Source organism: Mugil cephalus, chromosome 20 (genome assembly GCF_022458985.1).
Source record: "Mugil cephalus isolate CIBA_MC_2020 chromosome 20, CIBA_Mcephalus_1.1, whole genome shotgun sequence".
Taxonomy (NCBI): Eukaryota; Metazoa; Chordata; class Actinopteri; order Mugiliformes; family Mugilidae; genus Mugil; species Mugil cephalus.
The window spans coordinates 6,157,858-6,177,856 of NC_061789.1; the positions used below are offsets into that span (position 1 = coordinate 6,157,858).

At 44.3% G+C, this 19,999-nt stretch overlaps 1 long non-coding RNA gene across 1 annotated transcript in view; it reads right to left on the reverse strand.

The window, feature by feature from the left end:
- Positions 1–14,286: 14,286 nt before the first annotated feature.
- LOC124998098 overlaps positions 14,287–19,999 on the reverse strand; it is a 7,645-nt gene continuing 1,932 nt past the window's right edge. The window contains exons 2-3 of the long non-coding RNA XR_007111022.1: positions 16,389–16,874; positions 14,287–14,781 (exon numbers count right to left, since the gene is read on the reverse strand). This is a non-coding gene — a long non-coding RNA (uncharacterized LOC124998098). The remainder of the gene's footprint in view (positions 14,782–16,388; positions 16,875–19,999) is intronic.

Genomic DNA, 19,999 nt, shown 5'->3' on the forward strand with positions numbered 1-19,999 from the left:
ATGCATGTACAAATTAATGGATTGAACATGTTTGTCCAGGATTTTGTTCTACTAGAGCCTCAAACATGTTTACATCGAATTTGGGTTGCTGTGTGTCCCCCCGGCTGAAGTCTGTCCTCTTTTTCCCCAGACTCAGATCTGGTCACCCTAGCGTAGGTGTCTGCGCTGTTACTGTCGCCTCTACTTAAGGCCGAAGTATAAACCGCCTGTTAGTCACTGTGGGACTTAGGAATGCAAGAGGAAACGGGCACACCTGCAGGAAAACAGGACTTTGTTATTAATGTGTGACTTTAACACAACGATGGGTAAAAGAGTGAAGAGCAAACATTTACACTGTGCAGATCCGCACCCTGACAGAATACTGACAGAGCGACGGCATGGGGCTGTGAACATGCTGTTTTTTGCTTTATGAATTTGCCGTTGTTTGCTTTCTTCGTGCACTGTTGGACTCCTTTGTCTTCTTAGATTCTGAGCCCGTCTGCAGAGTGACAGCAGTCTGTTAAGGTTGTCAGTCTGGTTCTAGGCAAACACAGACACACACACACACACACACACACATACAGGATATTTACTTCTCACACTTGTAGACTTTTCTCCTCGGCATGTGTTCCCTTAGGCTTACAGCGTGTGGTAAATCTGAGACAAGACAATTACAGACAAGGCTGCGTTTGTTGCATTTGTGTTGCAAATGACACAAATGGCGCCATTCTGACAAAGGGATGATTGCGTAAGACATACTGTGGACAGTAAAGCAACAAAATATAAATTTAAAAAGCATTTTGATTTGTAGCGTGTGAGATACGTGAGAAGAGACGGAGACGTGATATTCTAATCTCGAAGAGCCTCGCAGATCTCCTGAACATCAATCGGTAATAAGAGGAGCTCGGGTGCCAATCGCGAGAGCATCGCAGCAAAACAAAACAGGTGTGGAGAAAACAATGCGGTTGAATGGCATCCCCGTAAGTGGACAAAAGTGAGGCATGCAAACGGTGGTTGGAAAAATGTGCCATCTCCCGGTTCACTGAATGCATTAGGGTGCAAAGTGTCATTACGAGAAAATCCTGTTCTCTGCCGCCACAGCATCGGAGTGGAGGTGAGCTGAATTATGCCAGCGCGGAAAGAGTCATGACAACCATGTCAGCCATAATAGTGGCCTTGTCAGACCGTACATAGTGGTGCTTTGAACTCACAGGCTAACTTGCGCACATTAGCGTTACCAGTATGATTTTATTTTGGCACATTTGTGGCCTTGGGAAGCTGGTGGTTTGCAGCCAGTGTTGCAGCTTCTCTCATAATTCTGCGTCATGTCAAATAACGCTCAATGTGAGGCCATCAGTTGGGAAACAGAAAAGGACCTTTCAACATCATATTGATCCTAAGCACAGAAACAAATCCACCAAGGAATGTCTGAAGAAATGGAGGATTATTTAAATGTAAATCCCATTAAAATGTTCTAGGGACGTGGGGGGAGTGGAACGGCAATAAACACCAATCGGGCATGACATTATGACCACCTTCCTAATATCGTGTAGATCTCCGTCCAAAACAGTTGTGACTCATGAAGAGAGTTGACATGGGCCATCAAGGAGTGTCATTGCTTTGGGGTTCTGGTGCCTGATCTGGTCTAGATGTCTAAGAAACATCCACATGAATACCACATGACTTCTTGCTCCTCTTGCTAATGGGACAATGGTTAGTTTTGCAGGCGTTTGGTCACGAATCAAAGCATTGGACAAGCTTAAATGAAGTGGATCAGGTGGTGAATAGTTCTTACTGCTGGTCCTCAGGGGAACATGAAAATATGCAGTTCACATCAATATTCCCTGGTTCGATTTTCCAAACATGACGTATACGACTAATTCACCTACACGCTTCCATTAACGACTGCGTGACAACACATTTATTTTGTTTGATTGAAAAAATGAACACAAATCTCTGCCCTTCAGAGATTGGCCTCTTATGGGAGCAGACCAAAACTTTACTCTGTTTTCGAGCTGCTTGCAGCCCTGGAGCTTCTACAATGACACAGCCTGACAGGCCGTCCAGTGACAACATCAGAATGCGACAGGCAGGTACATCAACGTCATCATGTAAATTAACGGGTCAATGCGGCATTGCTGTTCCCATCGAAGCCGTGATGAGCCAATAAAATCCTGTCATTCGAAGTCTCTTGCATTGCACGATGTTGTTCAATGTGAAAGATGCTTCAGTTTATATATCCTCTGGGAGCCTATATGTCTGTGAAGGCTCTCAGTTATCCCCAGGATGTAGCTTATCCGAAAAAAGCTGAAAACAAGAGAGAATGGATCTTCTTGTAGTTGTTTTGTTACTCATCCAAGACTGGTGGGAATTGGAGTTTAAATAGGAACATATGTGGGTGTTGCTCGTGAGACTCGCATGACTAGCCCAGTTGCCCTTTGCTTCAGCTTTTGAACCTGAGAACAGACACATTTCCATTTACTTTGGGACAAGCACACTCCGACTGCTGTGAGAGTATGAGAGGACACTGTGGTAACTTTGCAGATTACTGGAACCACTTACATTTCACTAGTCATGCAAGAGAAACACCCAACAGATGTTCCTGTTTAAACCCCAACTCCCCAACATTCTTTCAAAACTCATCAAATGAAACGTCTTCAACAAAACTTGTTGAGATATTTGAGCTGGTGTCAAGGTGGTGGTTTTGGTGTGAATTGGTGTTTGTGACTCAGAACATAATTTTCTTCACTTTGATGCCAAATTGTTACTGGATTATTGCTAATGACTGTTAATGATCAGCAAAAAAACAAAACAAAGTATCTCAAGGGATTATGAAATCTTTTGTATCCTGATACATTTAATTAATTTAGTCAGACCCGCTAAACAAATTCTTAATTTACATTTTCGAGCATGGAAATTTCGTGTCCCCGATGACTTGCCGTAATTAACCTGCAATGATGATGATAATGAGAACAACTGTGACACTGTTTATTATATTACGAGAGCAATTTTCTACCGCACGGCTACTTCATCTCACCGCAGGGCCAGAGGGCTGCTCTCATCAAGGTGTAAGACAGGACGAAGGGCAGGCCACAGCAGGGCAGGGTAGAAATCTGCAGGCTGGCTGAGTGCTTGGGTCCGTGCCATCCCTGTTGGTTCTGTTTAGACGAAGCATAAAATCTGGGCGGAGTGGATTTTTTATTCAACCTTCAGGACATTTGCTGGAAGGAGAAGGGTGGTTGGCTTGCAGCCCAGGACAAAGAGGCAATTGGTTTATGGTCGCCCTGCAGTGGATGTCCATATGCTGAGCCGAGCAAGATATATATATAAAGCTGAAATATATCAAGAGTGTGGAGCAAATCAGTTATGAGTTGGACCTTAGCTTGTGGTGAGGAGAGCCGGTAAACACTGGTATCAGCAGGAGACGAGGATGTAATGAAGTAGAAAAAGCCATAGGGGGTGTAGAGTACCTGTAGTAGTTGCTATTTTTAATAGCCAAAGACATCTGGGTGGAAATCTCAGCTAAAGGAGACGAAATAACCAACTTCTAGCCAACAGAGGTCATGTCCCCTATATATTTTTTCTGGAAATAGAGTTGATAAACCATACGTGGGTGAGTTGTTTAAAGCCATTAGACAGGACTCACATTGCAATAATATAAGGACCCATGCTGCTACGGTTGTTATTTCTCCATGAAAGCTGTTGACTTTACCTTAGGTAGGTTTCAGTTTCTTGTTTTTGTGGTGGTCAGTGATTTGTAGCCTGAAACGCCAGGTGGTTTGTTACACAGAACCTTTTGGAAGGTCATCTAGCTAGCAAGCAGTCTGTGCAGCTAGCTAGGTAGTTAGCATGTTGCTAGATGATACTTGTTGTCTTAAAAAAGAGTGTGTGCCTAAAAAGCACTCCTACCAGACTGTCAAAGCTAAAACATGTCTATAGCTGGTAGCAGTTTGTCAAAGGACTCAATCACAAAAGGCATATGTAGCTGAAAGTCTTAGGAAGCTATTCACAAAAAACCAACCAACTAACCATAATATTCTGTTTAAATGACCTTATGCTGCGTTCAGGCTTCAAGCAGCAACAGTTACCAAATGGCCAAACGTAGCTAGCTAAACTGTTGCAGAGTTGCCATTAAAATGTTGCTCATGGCGACCGTGGGCTCCACCCACTTTGGGCTTCATTTTCAAGTTCAGAATCCAATGGGTGACGTCACGATGGGTTTGTCCATAGTATATACAGTCAATGGTAGGGACACGCATCAGCCATCATATGCTACACTTCATATCTCTGGTTTCCAATGAAATGAATTGTAGCTTGCTGCTCTATCGCTGCTAATGTGAACGAATCATGATGAGGAAATACTGAAACTGGTGGACCAGAAGCTAACCTTGATATGACGTTGACTACATATTGGCAAACAGCAATTGTCCAGTCTTAGCAAAAACAGCTAAGCATGTTAGCATGCCTTAAATGATTTTTTAAACCCAAAATACATGAGCAAAAACTACAAAACTATATTGTTGTGTTCTGAAGAGTGTACTAACAACGTTAGTGCGCTAAAAACATTAGCATGATCGTTAGCTTACTTACCCCTGACTTACCCCTTCATTATTTCCAGGGCCTATTGCATTTCATATATCGTTTCGTGAGGTTTCAGATAAAGTTAAATTCCACAGTAACTTAACTTCACACTCAATATGTTTAAATGTAAAAGTTTTAGTTCAGTATTCAAACAATTAAAGGACACATTGGGGGGAAAAAAGCGCCAGTGGGCCTCAAATAAGACCGAATTAAGATCCAAAGTGGTTTGGGGATTGATCTAGTAGCAAATCCTTACAACAATTTTAGAATTTACACATGGCCCTTTAATCCTTCATTGTGAAGCTAATGCAGAAAGATACTTGGGGACTCGATTGTGAGTCTGATGCAATGCTGCTGAACAATCAAAGTCTTGGCTTGTTTTCTTCAGTGGAAATAGACCAAGGCAGAGCCCCCTCGTCTTTATTCACCGAAACAGACGCTGTCATGAGACGGAGCTCCAGACTCGCAGGAAATGTCAACGGCTTTGCCCTGAGGGTCAGGGACATTTGGAGCCTTGATTGGATCTTTTCTCAGATAACCTATAAAACACAATCAGGAACCGAGTGAAGGCCACGAAGGATAATGAAATTATCCCGATAGCACACATAAAACACCGGTGGGAAAGAAAGGGAAGGGATGAAGGTTCGCTGAGAGCTAAATCTGACACGGATGAAAACGCTGAAAACTTTCGGAAATACTGAGTCACCAGTTTGAGGGCAGACGAGTATCACAATGTTTGAGCGCAGAGAATAAAATGTAAATTTTATTCACTGTATATTATTACTTATATATGTTATTTTATTTGGAGACTTTGGATTAATGCATTTACAAGACAATAATACATTTCGCTGTAATCCCAAGAATACACTATACGGACTAAATCATCTCTTTAGTCAATTACAGTAATTATTAACCTCCCTTGGGCTCCCTGAGCGATGTTTGAACTTACCAAGCCTTGAAATATTTAATTATCTCAGGGAGGGGAGGGGGACTAATTAGCACTGTGGTGCAGGTAGTGAGTCAAGAACGGCTATTATTCAAACAAATAAACATGCAATTTAAATTTGTCTTAAGTCTAATTGTCACGTTTCCTTCATGGGAGAAGGTCAAGATGCAGCAACAGGCAAAAACCCTCATGGGCTTAAGACAACAGATTTAACGTTTGAGGTTTAACTGTAGCATCTTCAGCTCCTAATGGATATTACACATTATTTGGGTTAAAGATATGATCGACGGAAGCCCGTAATTAAAAGTGCTTCTTCGGCTGATACAGTGCTTCATAACGAGCCAAACAGCCGCGTGGTTTTAATCAGAATACAGCACAGGAACGACACAGAGCTGGAGCTTCAGGTTTATTCTTTAGCTCTCGCCTACATAACTATCCTTGACCGGGGATTTACATCAGCATCCCTCCACATAATGGAGGCAGCAAGGCCAAAGAAACGTGCGTGAAAGGGCGGAGGGAGTGTACACAAACGTCAGGGATGCTTTTCTCACTTTGTCAGTGTTTTTCTTTGGACCTTGAAGCGCCTTGAAATTATGTAACAAGACACAATTAAATACAAAAGTACTCCATTTTAACGCTATATGTTGGAGAAATTTCCTTTATTGATTCTGTTCAGATTCATATGGTCCCGATTGGATTTAATTGAATTTATTTACAAATATTTTAGTTTTGAAATCTTTCTTGTTGTTCTTTTTACTGTTTGTGATATAACCATAATATTAAACCTCCAGTCAGCTCTTCTCAGCCGTCACACTTTTTAAAAATCCAATCTTGCCTGATGGTGCACTCAGGGTTGGAGCCTCTCTCATCTCCCTTCGCTCACACTAGAGCTAATTGCACTACTTGTCGGGAGAGGATACAGGAAAAAGCATATATTTTATAGATATATATTATATATATCGGGATCCTGCAGATATCCACTCCCACCTGAATGTATTATTCTCCAGGCTGCCAATGATACCTCTGATATTCAATCATTATAGCCGATAACTCACCTGTAATAGTCCCTATGCTCTGGTTTATATTCATCTATTTATGAGTGATACGTGTCTAATGAATTCCAGGTCCAAAAGTTTCCCAGTAGAACACTGAATTGTCACAAACTGGTCGATGCTATTTGCTTCTCCCATCAGTGGTTTTAATGTTGTGGCAGATCGGTGTGTCCTTTTCATGAATACAGGTTTAAAGTCTTAAGGAGAAAACCATTTTTAAACTTTTAGTGCCTTGACAGCACCCACAGCTAAGACTGGTTTTCTGTTTTATATAAAGAATCTCACGTTCAAAGGTTGATTAAAATCCTTCTGCAAAAACAAAACGAAAACCTTTTTCCTTTCAAGCCACCTTCACCCTCATTGCTATTAATTATTAGAAAGTCCCCTCGAACAGGAGCATGATTGTGCAGGAATTGCACATTACAAAGTCAAGAGATCCCAGCGATCACAAAACAAACAGGCAGCGGCGGCGTGTTCCTTCCACGTGAAGGTTGCTGTTCCGATAACGAACACAAGATGGCAGACTTGATACTATCCTCTAACGGGTGGTAGTTCAGAGGGCCCGTGGATCTTTTTTTTTGTGTGGAGATGGGGGGTAGCTTTCCTTTTCATTCAGCGCCTGTTACATCAGCGCAATACACCAAACAACGGGCTCTATTTATTCGAAAGTAGAGCGAATAATCTTAAAACTTCCAAATCCCGCCGGACATTTAGCTTTGGCACGTTGCATAACACTTGTTGTACTAATGTAAAGCAGTCTGACTGGAATGGGCAGCCTCTGCCACGTCTCAGCGTGTGTGTGTGTGTGTGTGTGTGTGCGCGGAGGCGTCGGGGAGGAGGGAGGGGAAGGTGCCATAAGTTTGCGCGGTGTCGTGCGCAAACTTTCTATTCCTTTCCACACCCACACGACTGAACCAACTATTGTATTATCCACTGACGAAAAACAAAAGGAATGCTTTTCAAAGAGTCAACAAAACAGGCGCAGATGCACCCGTCATTCTTTGCGCACACTGGCAACTACTGTCGGCGTGATTTAACCCCACCTGTCCTCCACCCAGGGAAGTTTGACGAGCGAGCGCCCTCCCAGCAGCTGCGGCCTCCCGGTGTTGTGACTCCCGCTGCCACATCTGGCGCGCGCGTCTACGGGCGCGACGGATGATGCGCACCACATCTGGGAGGCGGTCCGGCAGCTGTCCCCGGTCCTCTAGACTCGGAGAGCGTCCTGCGCGGACACCCAGCTGTCACTCCGGGTTACCTGGAGCCCACCTCACCGTCAGAGGCGAGACACCGGCTGCGCGTGCGCCCGCGCTGCCGCATCTGCTCTGTGCGTGCGCGTGTAAGTGTGAGACCGCGTGTGCTTACCAGAGCGTGTGTCTGCGTGACACTGGGCACATGTATGTCCTCGGGGCTGGAGCTCCAGTCTTCACACCTGTCAGTTAAAAACACACCCAGAAAGACACACCAGGCTCTGTGGACACAGTGTATGTGGGTCAAAGACTGAAAAATGTAGAAATAAATGATAAATAGGAACAGTTTAAACCACCTGGACTCATGCACTCTCAACATTTTCCTTGAATTTGAATTAAATTTCTAAATGCTGGATATCCACGTTCTGGTTTTCCGATATAATATATTTGTGCGGATATTCCACACTGAGTGAAATATTTTCAAATCTGATGCACATCTGTTCCATGGCTGCACCATGACTCAAGACAGATGTACCCAGGATTAATAAATATTTTAACCTCAGCCAAAAGTTTAAATATTTGGAGGCACTTCACGGGAAAAAACAAAAAAAAAACAAAGCAAAAAACTACAAAATGGTCATTAATCTCAATCCACTCCAGTCAAAGGACTAGATCCAGATTTATTTATGTTATTTATGGAGGTGGACATACAGTAAAAGAAATCTAAAAGAAAAAGAGACAAAAGATATAGTGTCCTCGTGTGAAAAAGAGCCAACAGTTGGCCATATACTGCCCCTCTATTCTCCAGTTGACCCTCATCGAGCCTTGATGTCTGTTTCTTGTATCTGTTTCTTTCAATATAATCCACAAAATGTGTGACGCATGTATGAAATGTAGATGTTAAAATCCCAAACCGTGTGGTCAAATATGTCAAAGAAAACACCTTGCATGCGACTGCATGATCGAAACGTATAAACTAATCTAAAATCGCTTCGTCGGTGCATTTTTTTTAGACTTATACAAATTGAACTCTCTTGAGAGCAGCTTCCTGCAGGTTTCCTTCGTGTTTTATTGAGCCGAATATCTTCATCCTGAGGTTTTCCATTCGGACACAAGCACGCCGAACTTGAACCTGTGCTGCTTTAAATATTTACGACTATCTGAAGCTCAAGAAACCACTCAACAGATTAACTGATGATAGAGCAGGGCTGGGTGGTATAACCAAACATGTATATCACGGTATTATTCAAAATTCAGACGGTATCACGGTATTTGTTTTGCAGTACGTTGACTAAGGATGGACTATTTTACTGTGATGAGGAGTAAATATTGTAGCAGGTTTGCATGCCCCTGTGTTAATGAGGAAATCTAGGACAATTATAATTTGGAGATAAAAAAAAGAGAGAGATTAAACATTATCAAGATGTAATGAAGAAACAGGAACAATTACAGTTTAATTTACTTTAATATATTTATTCATATTTAAACATATTTAAACTGCTGTGTCTATAGTATCAATAGCAGTGCAACCGGCTACCGTAATAATTGTAGTCTGCGTGCAACATTGTTTTCTCATTTATAAAAAGCTAAAATTGGGGACACGTTCAGGCACATCTACAGCCGGGGGACTGGTAATCTAAAATGGAGACAAAAAAAAACAACTAACACGGCACCCTTTTTTCAGACCTTTCCACATTCACCACGCCCCACAGTGATGAAGTCGCACCATGCTTGTTTAGAAGTGCTACACTGAAAATGGTCCAGTTTGAAATAGTGTCTCACAGTGAAACGTTTCGAACGCCGTGTAATCAAATGCACCTGTATGGTGATATATTGAAAATCCCAGTATGAACCGGTGTACCACCCAGCCCTATCATAGAGCCCCAAAAATTTGGGGAAAACTTTCCTCAAAGACGATTTTTAAGTTGACCCAGCACAACGAATTTGGGCTCGTTTCGCACCTCTGATCGTCCTCTCTTCCCAGTTTGCCTGCATGTCTGGATGCGTAAAAGAGAGGGGGGTGTGGGGGGGTCTTGGCTCGAGATATAACTACCGTCCTGCACCGTTCACTGTGTGTGTGTGTGTTGCCAAGCTCTGTACCTCCAGATCAGTGCAACATGCATCTCTCCCTAAGCACTCCACCACTGAAGAATCTCCACTCTAATTAACTGAGATTACAGCAATTAGCAGACCATTAATCACACCCTTATTAGTTTAGCCAGAGAGAGAGAGGGAGAGAGAGAGGGGGGAAGAGGGAAGAGAAAGATGGAAAGATGGAAAGTGCACAGAGGATGGAGAAAGAGAAGAGAGGTTCTCCTCCTGGCTCTGGAGTCGGCTGTGATTTCACGCTGCCTTCTGTATCACGTAGTGCAGCTTCAGGAGCAAAACAATGGCTGCCTGATTAATACGTGTCTGCGCTGTATGGAGTAGTGGTGGTGTGTGTGTGTGTTTGTGTGTGTATGTGTGTGTGTGGGGGGGGTTATATTTGTGCTTAAACGTGTGCGCGAGGTGTCGAACAACACTCGGCGAAGCCAGCACGCACCCTTTTCATGCAGACTTCACCACGTGCGATAGTGGGGAGGGGGTGTAGGTTTTTAGAGTGTAACGTGTTGAGTCCCCAAGACGAGTGTGTAGCGGTGGTAGTGGGTGAGAGTGTGTGTGTGTGTGTGTGAATGTATGGTGTTACTGTATCGAGGGGGGGGTGGGGGGGTTGTGTGATAAAGGAAGGAGTGAGAGTGAATTTCTAAACGTGCTCATATCTGATGCCATCTCCTATCTCTCTGTTCTCTCTACGCCGCCCCCCCCTCTACACCTTGTCCCCCCCCCAACCCCCTTTCCTCCCCCTCCCTGAAGCCACCCCCCCCCCCCCCCCCCCCCACACACACACACACACACACACACACACCACCACCTTCAACTTGCCTCCCCTCGTCAGCGAGCCGGGGTCAAATGTTATTCCCTCCTCGTTGTCACGGTTGCCAATCACCTCACATTCTGTAGCAACTGTTTCCACGGCAACGGAGGGATCCGGTTGCCAGGCACCGAGAGCAATGCATGTGATTGTTACTTATTTATTTAATTCTATCTTTATCTATTTGTTCATTCTAAATGCGTCCGCACTCGCGCGCACGCACACACAGACACATGCACACAGACATGCACAGAGACACACACACACAGCTATCCACTGTTCCCTTCACACTCAACATGCACATATACATGAACTGTTACCTTTGTTTTTCTTTCTTTTTTTTTTCTTTTGCACACACGCACGCTAAACGCCACACACGACCCTGACTAACTAACCCATCTGCATTTACCACAGGTGTGAAACGTGCGCACAGGATGACAAACAGTGATTATCATAGCAATAAGGATCCTAATCTGAGCCGCGCTCTCCTCCTGGCCTTCTGTTCCCTCCTCTCATCTGCCACGTCTCGTAGGAGCTGCACAGTGATAAAGACAGGCCCTAATGAGAGGGCTCTTATTGCACTGTGATTCCCTCCCTCTGTCCCTCCATCCACTTCTTCTTCATTTCTCCCCAACCCCTCGTCCTCTCCTTCTCCTTCTCCACGTCCATCCTCCTATACCTACATCATCTCTGCCTCCATCTATCCATCAGCTCCCCGCAGCCACTCCTGCCCGCACCGGGCCCCTTTGTTTGTCTGGATAAATATTACAGGGTAATTGTAATGGAGTGACCCACGGAGGAGGAAATTACCGCTATCACCGCATGGCCAAGCCCAAGACGTACTTATTCATTCAGAGCCCATTGTCTCTGTTTGCTTTATAGTCGAGGTTATTACAGGCAGAAGTGTAGGGGGAACGGAAAAAAGAAAGAAAAAAGAAGGAGGACGGCGGGTCAGAGCGAGGGGAGGAGGTGGGGGAGAGGCTTCAGCTGACCAGGTTGAGTGTGATGGGGGGGTTGTTGGGGGGGGTGGGGGGGTGGCTTTGATGTGAGCTCGCAGATGTAACATGGACTGTTTGTCGGCCATGTTTCTCCGCATTCCTGTCGAGAGGCAGCTCGCTATTGTAGCGCAGAAACAATGGATTAATTATGTTCACCGTCGTCTAGGTGACATGAGTGCTGGGCGTGTAGGCAGTGTTACTGATTATACGGTACTATACATATACAGTGTAGGCAGGTGAGTTATGGAAATGTTAAAAACACGGGACAGGATTCAGATTACAGATATTAATTTTAATGTCTTTCTACCCGAGCTAGCGGCAGGGATCTGTGGATAGGAGGGTTGTTCTGCTCGGCTGGTTGGTCTGACCACTGTTTAATGGACAAAGATGGAAAATCGTGGTCCTCAGAGGATGAATCGCGCCTAGTTTGGGGATCCCTGACTTTTCCTCTAACGCCACTTTTGTCTGGCACAGATGCTACGTATTAGCATTATAAGCTAGCACCAGATATTTGGGAATACAGAAGAGGTATTCTGTTGATTCAGACTGAAAAAGCCTCTAATATTTAATGGATTAAGATAAAATAAATCACAGAGGGATGAACCTCACCTACTGTATTTTGGGGTTCCCTGAGTTTTCTTTTTAGTGTCATAGGCTATATGTTATATCTATATTATGTCTTTTACAGAAACACACATAATATGTTGGTGTTGTTTTTTTAATTAAAGGTGGCACCGATATCAGAGGGTGCAATCTGTTGACTTTGTTGTCTTTTATTGTTCTTCAAGCAACAGCATCAGCTCAACGCTCGGCTTTGTTTTTTTCTTTTTTGTAATATATTTCAATAACTACTGCAAAGATTTGAATGAAATATGGTCTATGGTGCCCAGAGGATGAACCATTTCCCCTTAACCTATTCTCTAGAGCCACCGGCAGGTTTACACGTGTTTCTTTTTCTATGTGAAATGTCTCAACATTTACCGGATAAACTGGCATTAAATTAAAATCAGAAAGTCATGGTCACCAAAGTACGGAAGCCCTAAGTGGCCATGCGTATTTTATTTTATTTTATTTTTTTTTGGACGTTTTTCCCAAATAATTGAGTCATCATGAATGAAAATTAAGTTTTGTTTTCCAAAGAACTCAAGTTCCGTCATACTGACTGATGGATTCCCTTAACACTATAATGTAGTAAAATAATAGCCTAATGTAATAGGTCTACTGTAAAGTGAGCCATTTGTTTTGTTGTGCTTTAAAGTTTGCTACATAAGATGATTAAGTTTCTGGAGGTCTTGCTTTCCCGAGATAACAAGATAAATAAGTTGAGATCTTGAGAAAATGGAGGAAATAATATGAATGAATGCATGGCCGCTTAGGGCTTCCGTACAAAAAGATAGGCCTACATCTTTAAATTAAAGATTATTAATTAAATTTAAGGGGCCTCTAATTTTTTCCATGAGTGTCAACATGAGGTTGACATTTGTGTTGGATGCGTTGTTATGTAATCTGAAGGGGACAATTTAAACCTGGTCACCCACTGGCATTACGTGTGCACATTTATCTTTCGGCTGGTAACATTATACGGGAGGTGGTCAAGTGATGCCACTGCCACGCAGAAAATAGAGGATCTGCACTGGAAGGCAGCTAAATGTACAGGAAGTGAACACAACACAGCACAGACCTGTAGAATATCACGCTTTGTAGCGCAAACTTCACAATTATATACGATCTCCTGAATACTGAAGACGTACATTCTTTAATTTGACTGTGAGTGTGAATCGTCGGTATATACTTATTCCTCTGGGAAAACAACGGATCATTTTTCTGTGAAATTTGAGAGTCAAACTACGTGAACGTATGAAGGTGTAAACGGTAAGTGAGGAATCTATTTGAGCCAACATACACTCTAAAAACTAGTGGTACCTGTCATGGGAATTACCACGTCAAAAAGCTTGAGTTTGCTAGCTAGGTTGTTAGATAGTACATAATTCACTCGGCCTAGTACTTTTTAATAAATATACATTATATTAATCAATATTAAGCTATTCAAGTAATACACAGGTTGAAATATATATATTTTCTACTTCTGTAAACATACATGACGTAAACATACTGGTATAAACTTTCCATTTTGGCCGATGGTAGTGAGCTGCACTGTTAGCTTCTCTTCTGCTAATATTGTAGTGTGAGTTTTTATCTGAGGAGCGAACAGGATCTCAGCCAGGTGCGGGGAACCTGACCTCGTGATTGGCTCAGCTGTGAAAAGGGGCGGGGCCTATCGTGTATTGGTGGCTTAGATTGACAGGTCTAGTGTGGCGCTGTGTGAAGGTGTGCTGCTGAGTGAGTGTTGACTGATAGATAACGTCTTCTGCCTCCATTTATCTCTTTACTAAAATATGTTGGATTTACGTTAAAGAAATTTTAATTTGTGGAGGAAAATAAAAAAAAAAAAATACATATAAAATGTCTAATCAACCAAAGATTTCACGACCCCCATGCAGTACCTCTGCGGACCCCCTCAGGGTCGCAGACCCCCTGTTGAAGACCTATGCTTTTGGTAGTTACACATGCGGGCTAATGTATTTTGTAATGTATTTTTCTGTCTTTAAAGAAATCCATTGCTTTGGTATGAAGTTCTACATAAACACGGAAACTAAAGAAAGTTGTGTGGAAACAATGCAAACCCAAGTTTAAAAATAACTTCCTCTAGTCTTTCTAAAAGGGTCACATTTTTATACTTTTTGAGGCCCTTGCATTTACATTTACGAGGTGCCTGGGTGACTTTTCCAACTCCCTGTGCGTATACAGTCCCAGTGTTAATCAGATTTCATAGAAAAACCAAACTAGTGAAGCAGGTAATCAGTGTAGGCAGGGAAATCAATTGGATCTTTAATTGCTGTGTGGAAGAAGAGACAGAAAAATTGTGCTCACACACACACACACACACTCAAACACAGACACACACATGCGCAGTGACACAGTGAGACAGTGGCGCTGATGTGAGTGGAGTCTCTGGGGAGTGGCGTGGAGAATCCTCTTGCTGGGAATTTCCAGGGGTTTAGCACACAGACACAGTTTCTGTCAAAGGGCCCTTTACATGGATGAGCCCCGGCATCACATTCGCCCACTGTGAAATAGAGGGATTTGAATAATCTTATTACATCCCATTACAATAACACTAATATGATCCAGTGCCCTGCAAACTGTGCCGGAGTGGGGAAATTGACAATTTGACCGCCCCACACGGTACCAAGAGCCGGGGTGAGTACATCAGCAAAAAAAGTGAAATAATAAAAAATAAAAAAATAAAAAATGACAAATAGTCTTCAGAGGAGCAGCTTCTTTTTATGAGTGTGCAACATTTCAGAGCTGAAAACTTGAAACAGAATTGCTAAATATGCTACAAATAGCATAGCAAACCTGACTTTTAATTTAGAAAATCTTGCGGGAAATAAACTCTTACTTACTACGTAAGTCGTTTTTTTTTTTTTTTTTATACTAAAGAGTGTGATAAACAGTGTAAACTAGTTGGGAATGTGAGCTAATATAGCTAGCATAAGGTGTAGCATAGCATGCAGGTTGTACTATATTTCTAAAGTGGTCGTACTGGAGGGACAGTTGGTTACCTATTGTAATCCCGGATTCCATGAGTATGTGATTCGCCTTGAATCCGTATACGCAACTTGTTCTTCTGGATGTTTTTATGAGTCGCACTTAACTGGCCCTTTTTTTATTCATTTTCTAGTAATAGAAATACCAATTTTTTTAAACTTAATTTCATATATTTGTTGTTATTTATGTTACCATTCTTTCAATATGTATTGCCTTATGTTGTATCCAGCATGTTTTGGAAGGTAGACGTCGTCAAACTGCACTCAGATATGTTGAAATAGGAGGTTGTGTGTGTAATTGTATACCGCATATAATATTTAATGTATCTAAATGTTTGTAATGGTTAAGACGTGGTATAAAACTGTATAAAAAAATGGCTTTGAATATGAAAAGTCCTGCCAAAACGCAAGACGCCGCTTTGCTGTTCGCGGCGCCGGGGCTGCCTTTGTTTCACTTTCTTACCAGAAAATAACGACGTTTCAGAGCAAAATTATTCAATAAGAAGCGCTGAACTTATTTTAGGAGCTCATCTAGTATGTGTCAGATAAATTTAGTGGCGCGATATTTCCCAATGAAACGAGGAGGAATGGAAGTAAAGCGGCGGAAAATAATCCCCAAACGAAGCAGCTCAGAAGTGAACAGGACTTGACTGACTGTTCATCTCATCTGTAGCATTTGCCTCGTTTGTCTGTCTCATTGGCCCCCACCCGCCCCTCCACCCCCGCCCCTCCTCCAGGCAGCTTGGAGAACAGCTGAGAGTAGACGGAGATTTATCTCTGACTTTCTAAATGTGTTCCCGCCCGTGCCCCTACCTGCCCAGCAGCCTGTTTGCCCGCCAGCCTGTCTGGATATTGGATTTGCTCTTTGGCTGTGACCTTATACGCGGCGGGGAGCCACAGGAGCTACTGCGACCGCCGGACCTTCTGTCCTGTCGTGCGGAGTCGTGTCTTCATTCCGCATCGTGTAGCCCCCCACCCTCCCTAACAAACCAACCCCTCACCCCACTGCCATGTGCACTTATTGGATTCCCCTCTTCACCACGCGCACTGATAAGGGCATCTGTCAAGTGGATGAACAATCAGAGCTAAAAAGGTGTGTGATGCACGCTTGGAGGGATCTTACTTCCTGCGGAGGCCCGGGCGATGCTGGGCAGGGTGGGGGGTGGGTTCAGGAGCTTGAGGACCACGAGCAGGGCTTTTAGGAGAGGATTACCACCACCACCACCACCACTGCTGCCGCCGTCGATCCTCTTCACACCGACGGAGGAGGAGAATCGTCTTTCTTTTTTTTTTTTACTGCCGCTCGCCGATGATGCGATGATGGCTTCCGCTCAGCTACGCGTATTCTCAAGCAATAACATCGACATCTGTATTATCAACCCAAGAATACCCGTGGTCGAGACGGGAGCAAACGGTCATGCCCACCTCGCTCCCCTCCAACCTCTCTCTCCTCTTTCTCTTTCTCTTTTCTTTCTCCCTGGCTCTCGCCTCCCATCCCCCCCTCCCCTCCTCCTCCCCGCCACCCTCTTTTCTGTGGTCGACGCTATACGGCAGGAGAGAGCTGGAGGGAAGGGTGGGGATTTCATAAGCTGCTGAAAGTGTCCAGGTTCTGCGAAGAGAGGAAGAAAAAAAAAATATATATATATATAAAGAACGTAATTCTCATGGCGCCCATTCATCAGCTCGTTAGGGCCGAAACGAACCGCCGCCGCTGCCGACTCATCTGCACGTCATTCGCTTTCATTCATTCACTTATTAATCGCTGCTGCACGAAGTGTCAATAAGAAGAGGAATAAAACAAGAACCTTGAGCCTTTGACGACGCCTTAAAACGTTTTATCTGAACAACAAAACCGGAGGTGATCAGTGGGAGACGGGGGGAAAAAAAGGGGGAAATCTGCTCTAAAAATAATTTTAAAAATACATTTCGTATCATGACTGAGCCACGTCAAAAGGCTCAGGACGGGAAAAACCACCGGTGAATATGCAAAGCGGTTAAATAATGAAATAAATACTAACGAGGGCGGCGATGTGGCCGTCTAAATGGGAGGCTTCAGTCCTCACTAAACGGTGCAAACGTCTCTCGTGTTTTAATGGCGTCAGCGACAATGAAACTACTGTTGCTTCCAGTGTCGTAAATACTCTCCTGTATCTGCAGTCAGCAGAAGGCAAAGCAGAAGAAGAAGAGGACGGAGGAGGAAGAAGAAGAAGAAGAAGAAGAGGGGGAATGTGATGGACTGCCGCCCTTACGTGAACGGTCGTTTTTGTCGCTGCACGCCAGGGCGCAATAAAGTTTTGGCTTCTATTTTTTATTTTTTTTGAGTGTGTGTGTGTCAGTGCTCGGAGCCCCCCCCCAACCGCGTTTAGGGAAGGCAAAATAGATAAATAAATAAAAACAGAGAGAAGGAAGGGAAGAGGCTTGACGAGGAGGCAGGCGTGTTTTTTCAGAGGGAGGCAGAGATGACGGCATCGGGAGGAGGGAAGGAAAGCGAGGAAATGAGGAAAATGTCAAAAGAGTCATTTCAAAATGGATAGCGAGCAGAGGGGGGAGAGTGTTTGTGCCAAAGAAAGAAAGAAAGAAAGGAAGAGGGGGAGGTGGGGGGAGAGTATCAGCTGGGTTCGGACTGTCATTCTACGACATGATTGGCTGTGTCAGGGAGAGATAAGCAGTCTTCACATCCCTCTGCCCTCGCGTCTTCAAGGCCTCCGAATCAAACGGCGGAGAACGCCGCCGCCGCCGCGCTCCTCTGCACTGAAAAGAGACTACATGAAAGGAGTGACTCCTGCTATTATTCTAAACACCTCTGCATGTGAAAAACACGGGGTACACGTATGCACATATATATGTGTGTGTGTGGATGTAAAAAAAAAAAAAAAAAGACATTGAGGATTCTTCACAGGAGGTCGTAGCCTGATAGCGCCCTCGTGGTTTTTCCCCGAGGCCCCCGAGATCTCAAATCCCCGTTGTCTTTACAACTCTTTCCTCTCCTCCACCCCTCTTCCGCTTGCCGTAAGCTCTCACATTAGACAGCATTAGGGAGGGAGATGGAGCGAGGAGGAGCGACCACCCCCCCCCTTACGTCTCTACGGCTCCTTCAGGACTTAACATCGCAGCGCTTAACCGTCCCGGCGGCTCTCCTCTGACTGAGTCCACCACTTCCCGTGTGTCATCTAACAGAAATCCCCAAATTAATCCTTCAGCCATTACTACTATAAGCTCTGACACTCTTGTATAGATCTGCAGGATTATAAAATAGGTAGGTATTATAAGGTATTATGAGGAATTAGTCTTTTTTCTTTTTTTATTTAAGCCTTCACATCTGATGGCGGAGCGGTGAAAGGGGGGGTTTTAAGCATCAGTTCTGATTGATACAAGTGGCTTCTGGTAGAGATGAGAAAGGGTTTGATCACACGCCCTTTTTTTTTATACAAAAAAAAAAAAAAACTCACACACACACACAGAGGATGGATTGATCTGATCTGAGCAGAGGAGGCACGCGCCCGGGCTAAAACAGACAGACCGTCTGCACCGACTCTGCACAGGCATCACCGGCAATCTCTGGTGTGCTCCCAAACAGCTCCCCACTATGCGCCGCATCAATTATTCAACATATTTATCTATGCAATTTGACGGCCTCTCCCCCCCTCACCCCCCACCCCCACCCCCCCCTCTTTCCAAAGCTCTGAACAAATTGCGGAAGCAGCTAATATCGCTCCTGGGCCCCGCGGCTCGAATCACCGGCGCAGGCAAATCACCAGAGGCCTGCAGCACGAGAGGCTGTAAACAATCACTTGACACTTAGCACTTATATTTTCTGATCTGCCGGGGCTAAATGCGGCGCCGTGAACTCGTGCGCACCTCCGCTCCGAAGCGTGCTGCAGGTAGGAGCTTCTTTTTTTACGGGGGGGGAGACTGTGCACGTGAGAGACCTGTGGAGCGTTTTCCCTTTTTTTTTTTTTAATTTTTACAACACCGGCAAATCTATAGCATCCCTTCTTCCTCCCTCCCCACACAATTGGAGGAGAGCGTTTCCTCTTTTGCTCGCTTCCCCACCAAACCGGCATTTAGCATGACACACGCCGAGGAGCCAGGGTAGCCAATTATCAAACAGATGTCAATGTATGCGTTACAATTCTAAGGGGAGCCCAATTACCACACAGATGTTTTGTTTTCCTCCTCTCACTCCTCGCTTCTTCTTCTTCTTCTTCTTCTTTTTTTCCTTTTTTTTTTACCCAGCATCCTCTCCGCTCAAGGCCCTCTGAGGATGGCCCAGTCCCTCCCCCGCACCGCCCGAAAAACACACCCTCCGCCAGTCGCACTGACACACACACACACACACATGTGAAGCCTTTAGCGAGCCAAATGGAGAGCATGTGGATGTCAATCAACAGGGTGTAAAGGGAGGGAGGGAGGGAAGGAGTGATTGGAGGGTGAGCAATGTGTGTGTTGGGGAGCAGAAGGAGGAGAAGCAGGAGGAGGAGGAGGAGGAGGAGGAGGAGGAGGAGGAGCTGTAGGGCCACGGATCAGAACCAAGGACAGCTCCCAGTGGAGAGATATGTGCCGCTTTGCTGCGTTACTAAATGGAAGTCTCCTCTGTTCACTCACTGCGCTAAAGCACACACAAACTGACATTTTTTTTGTGTTGCGTGTGTGTGTGTGTACACAACAAAGCAAAACAAGAAAAAAAAAATAGCCAAATAAAAAAATAAATAAAGCGTCCAGACGCACATGCAT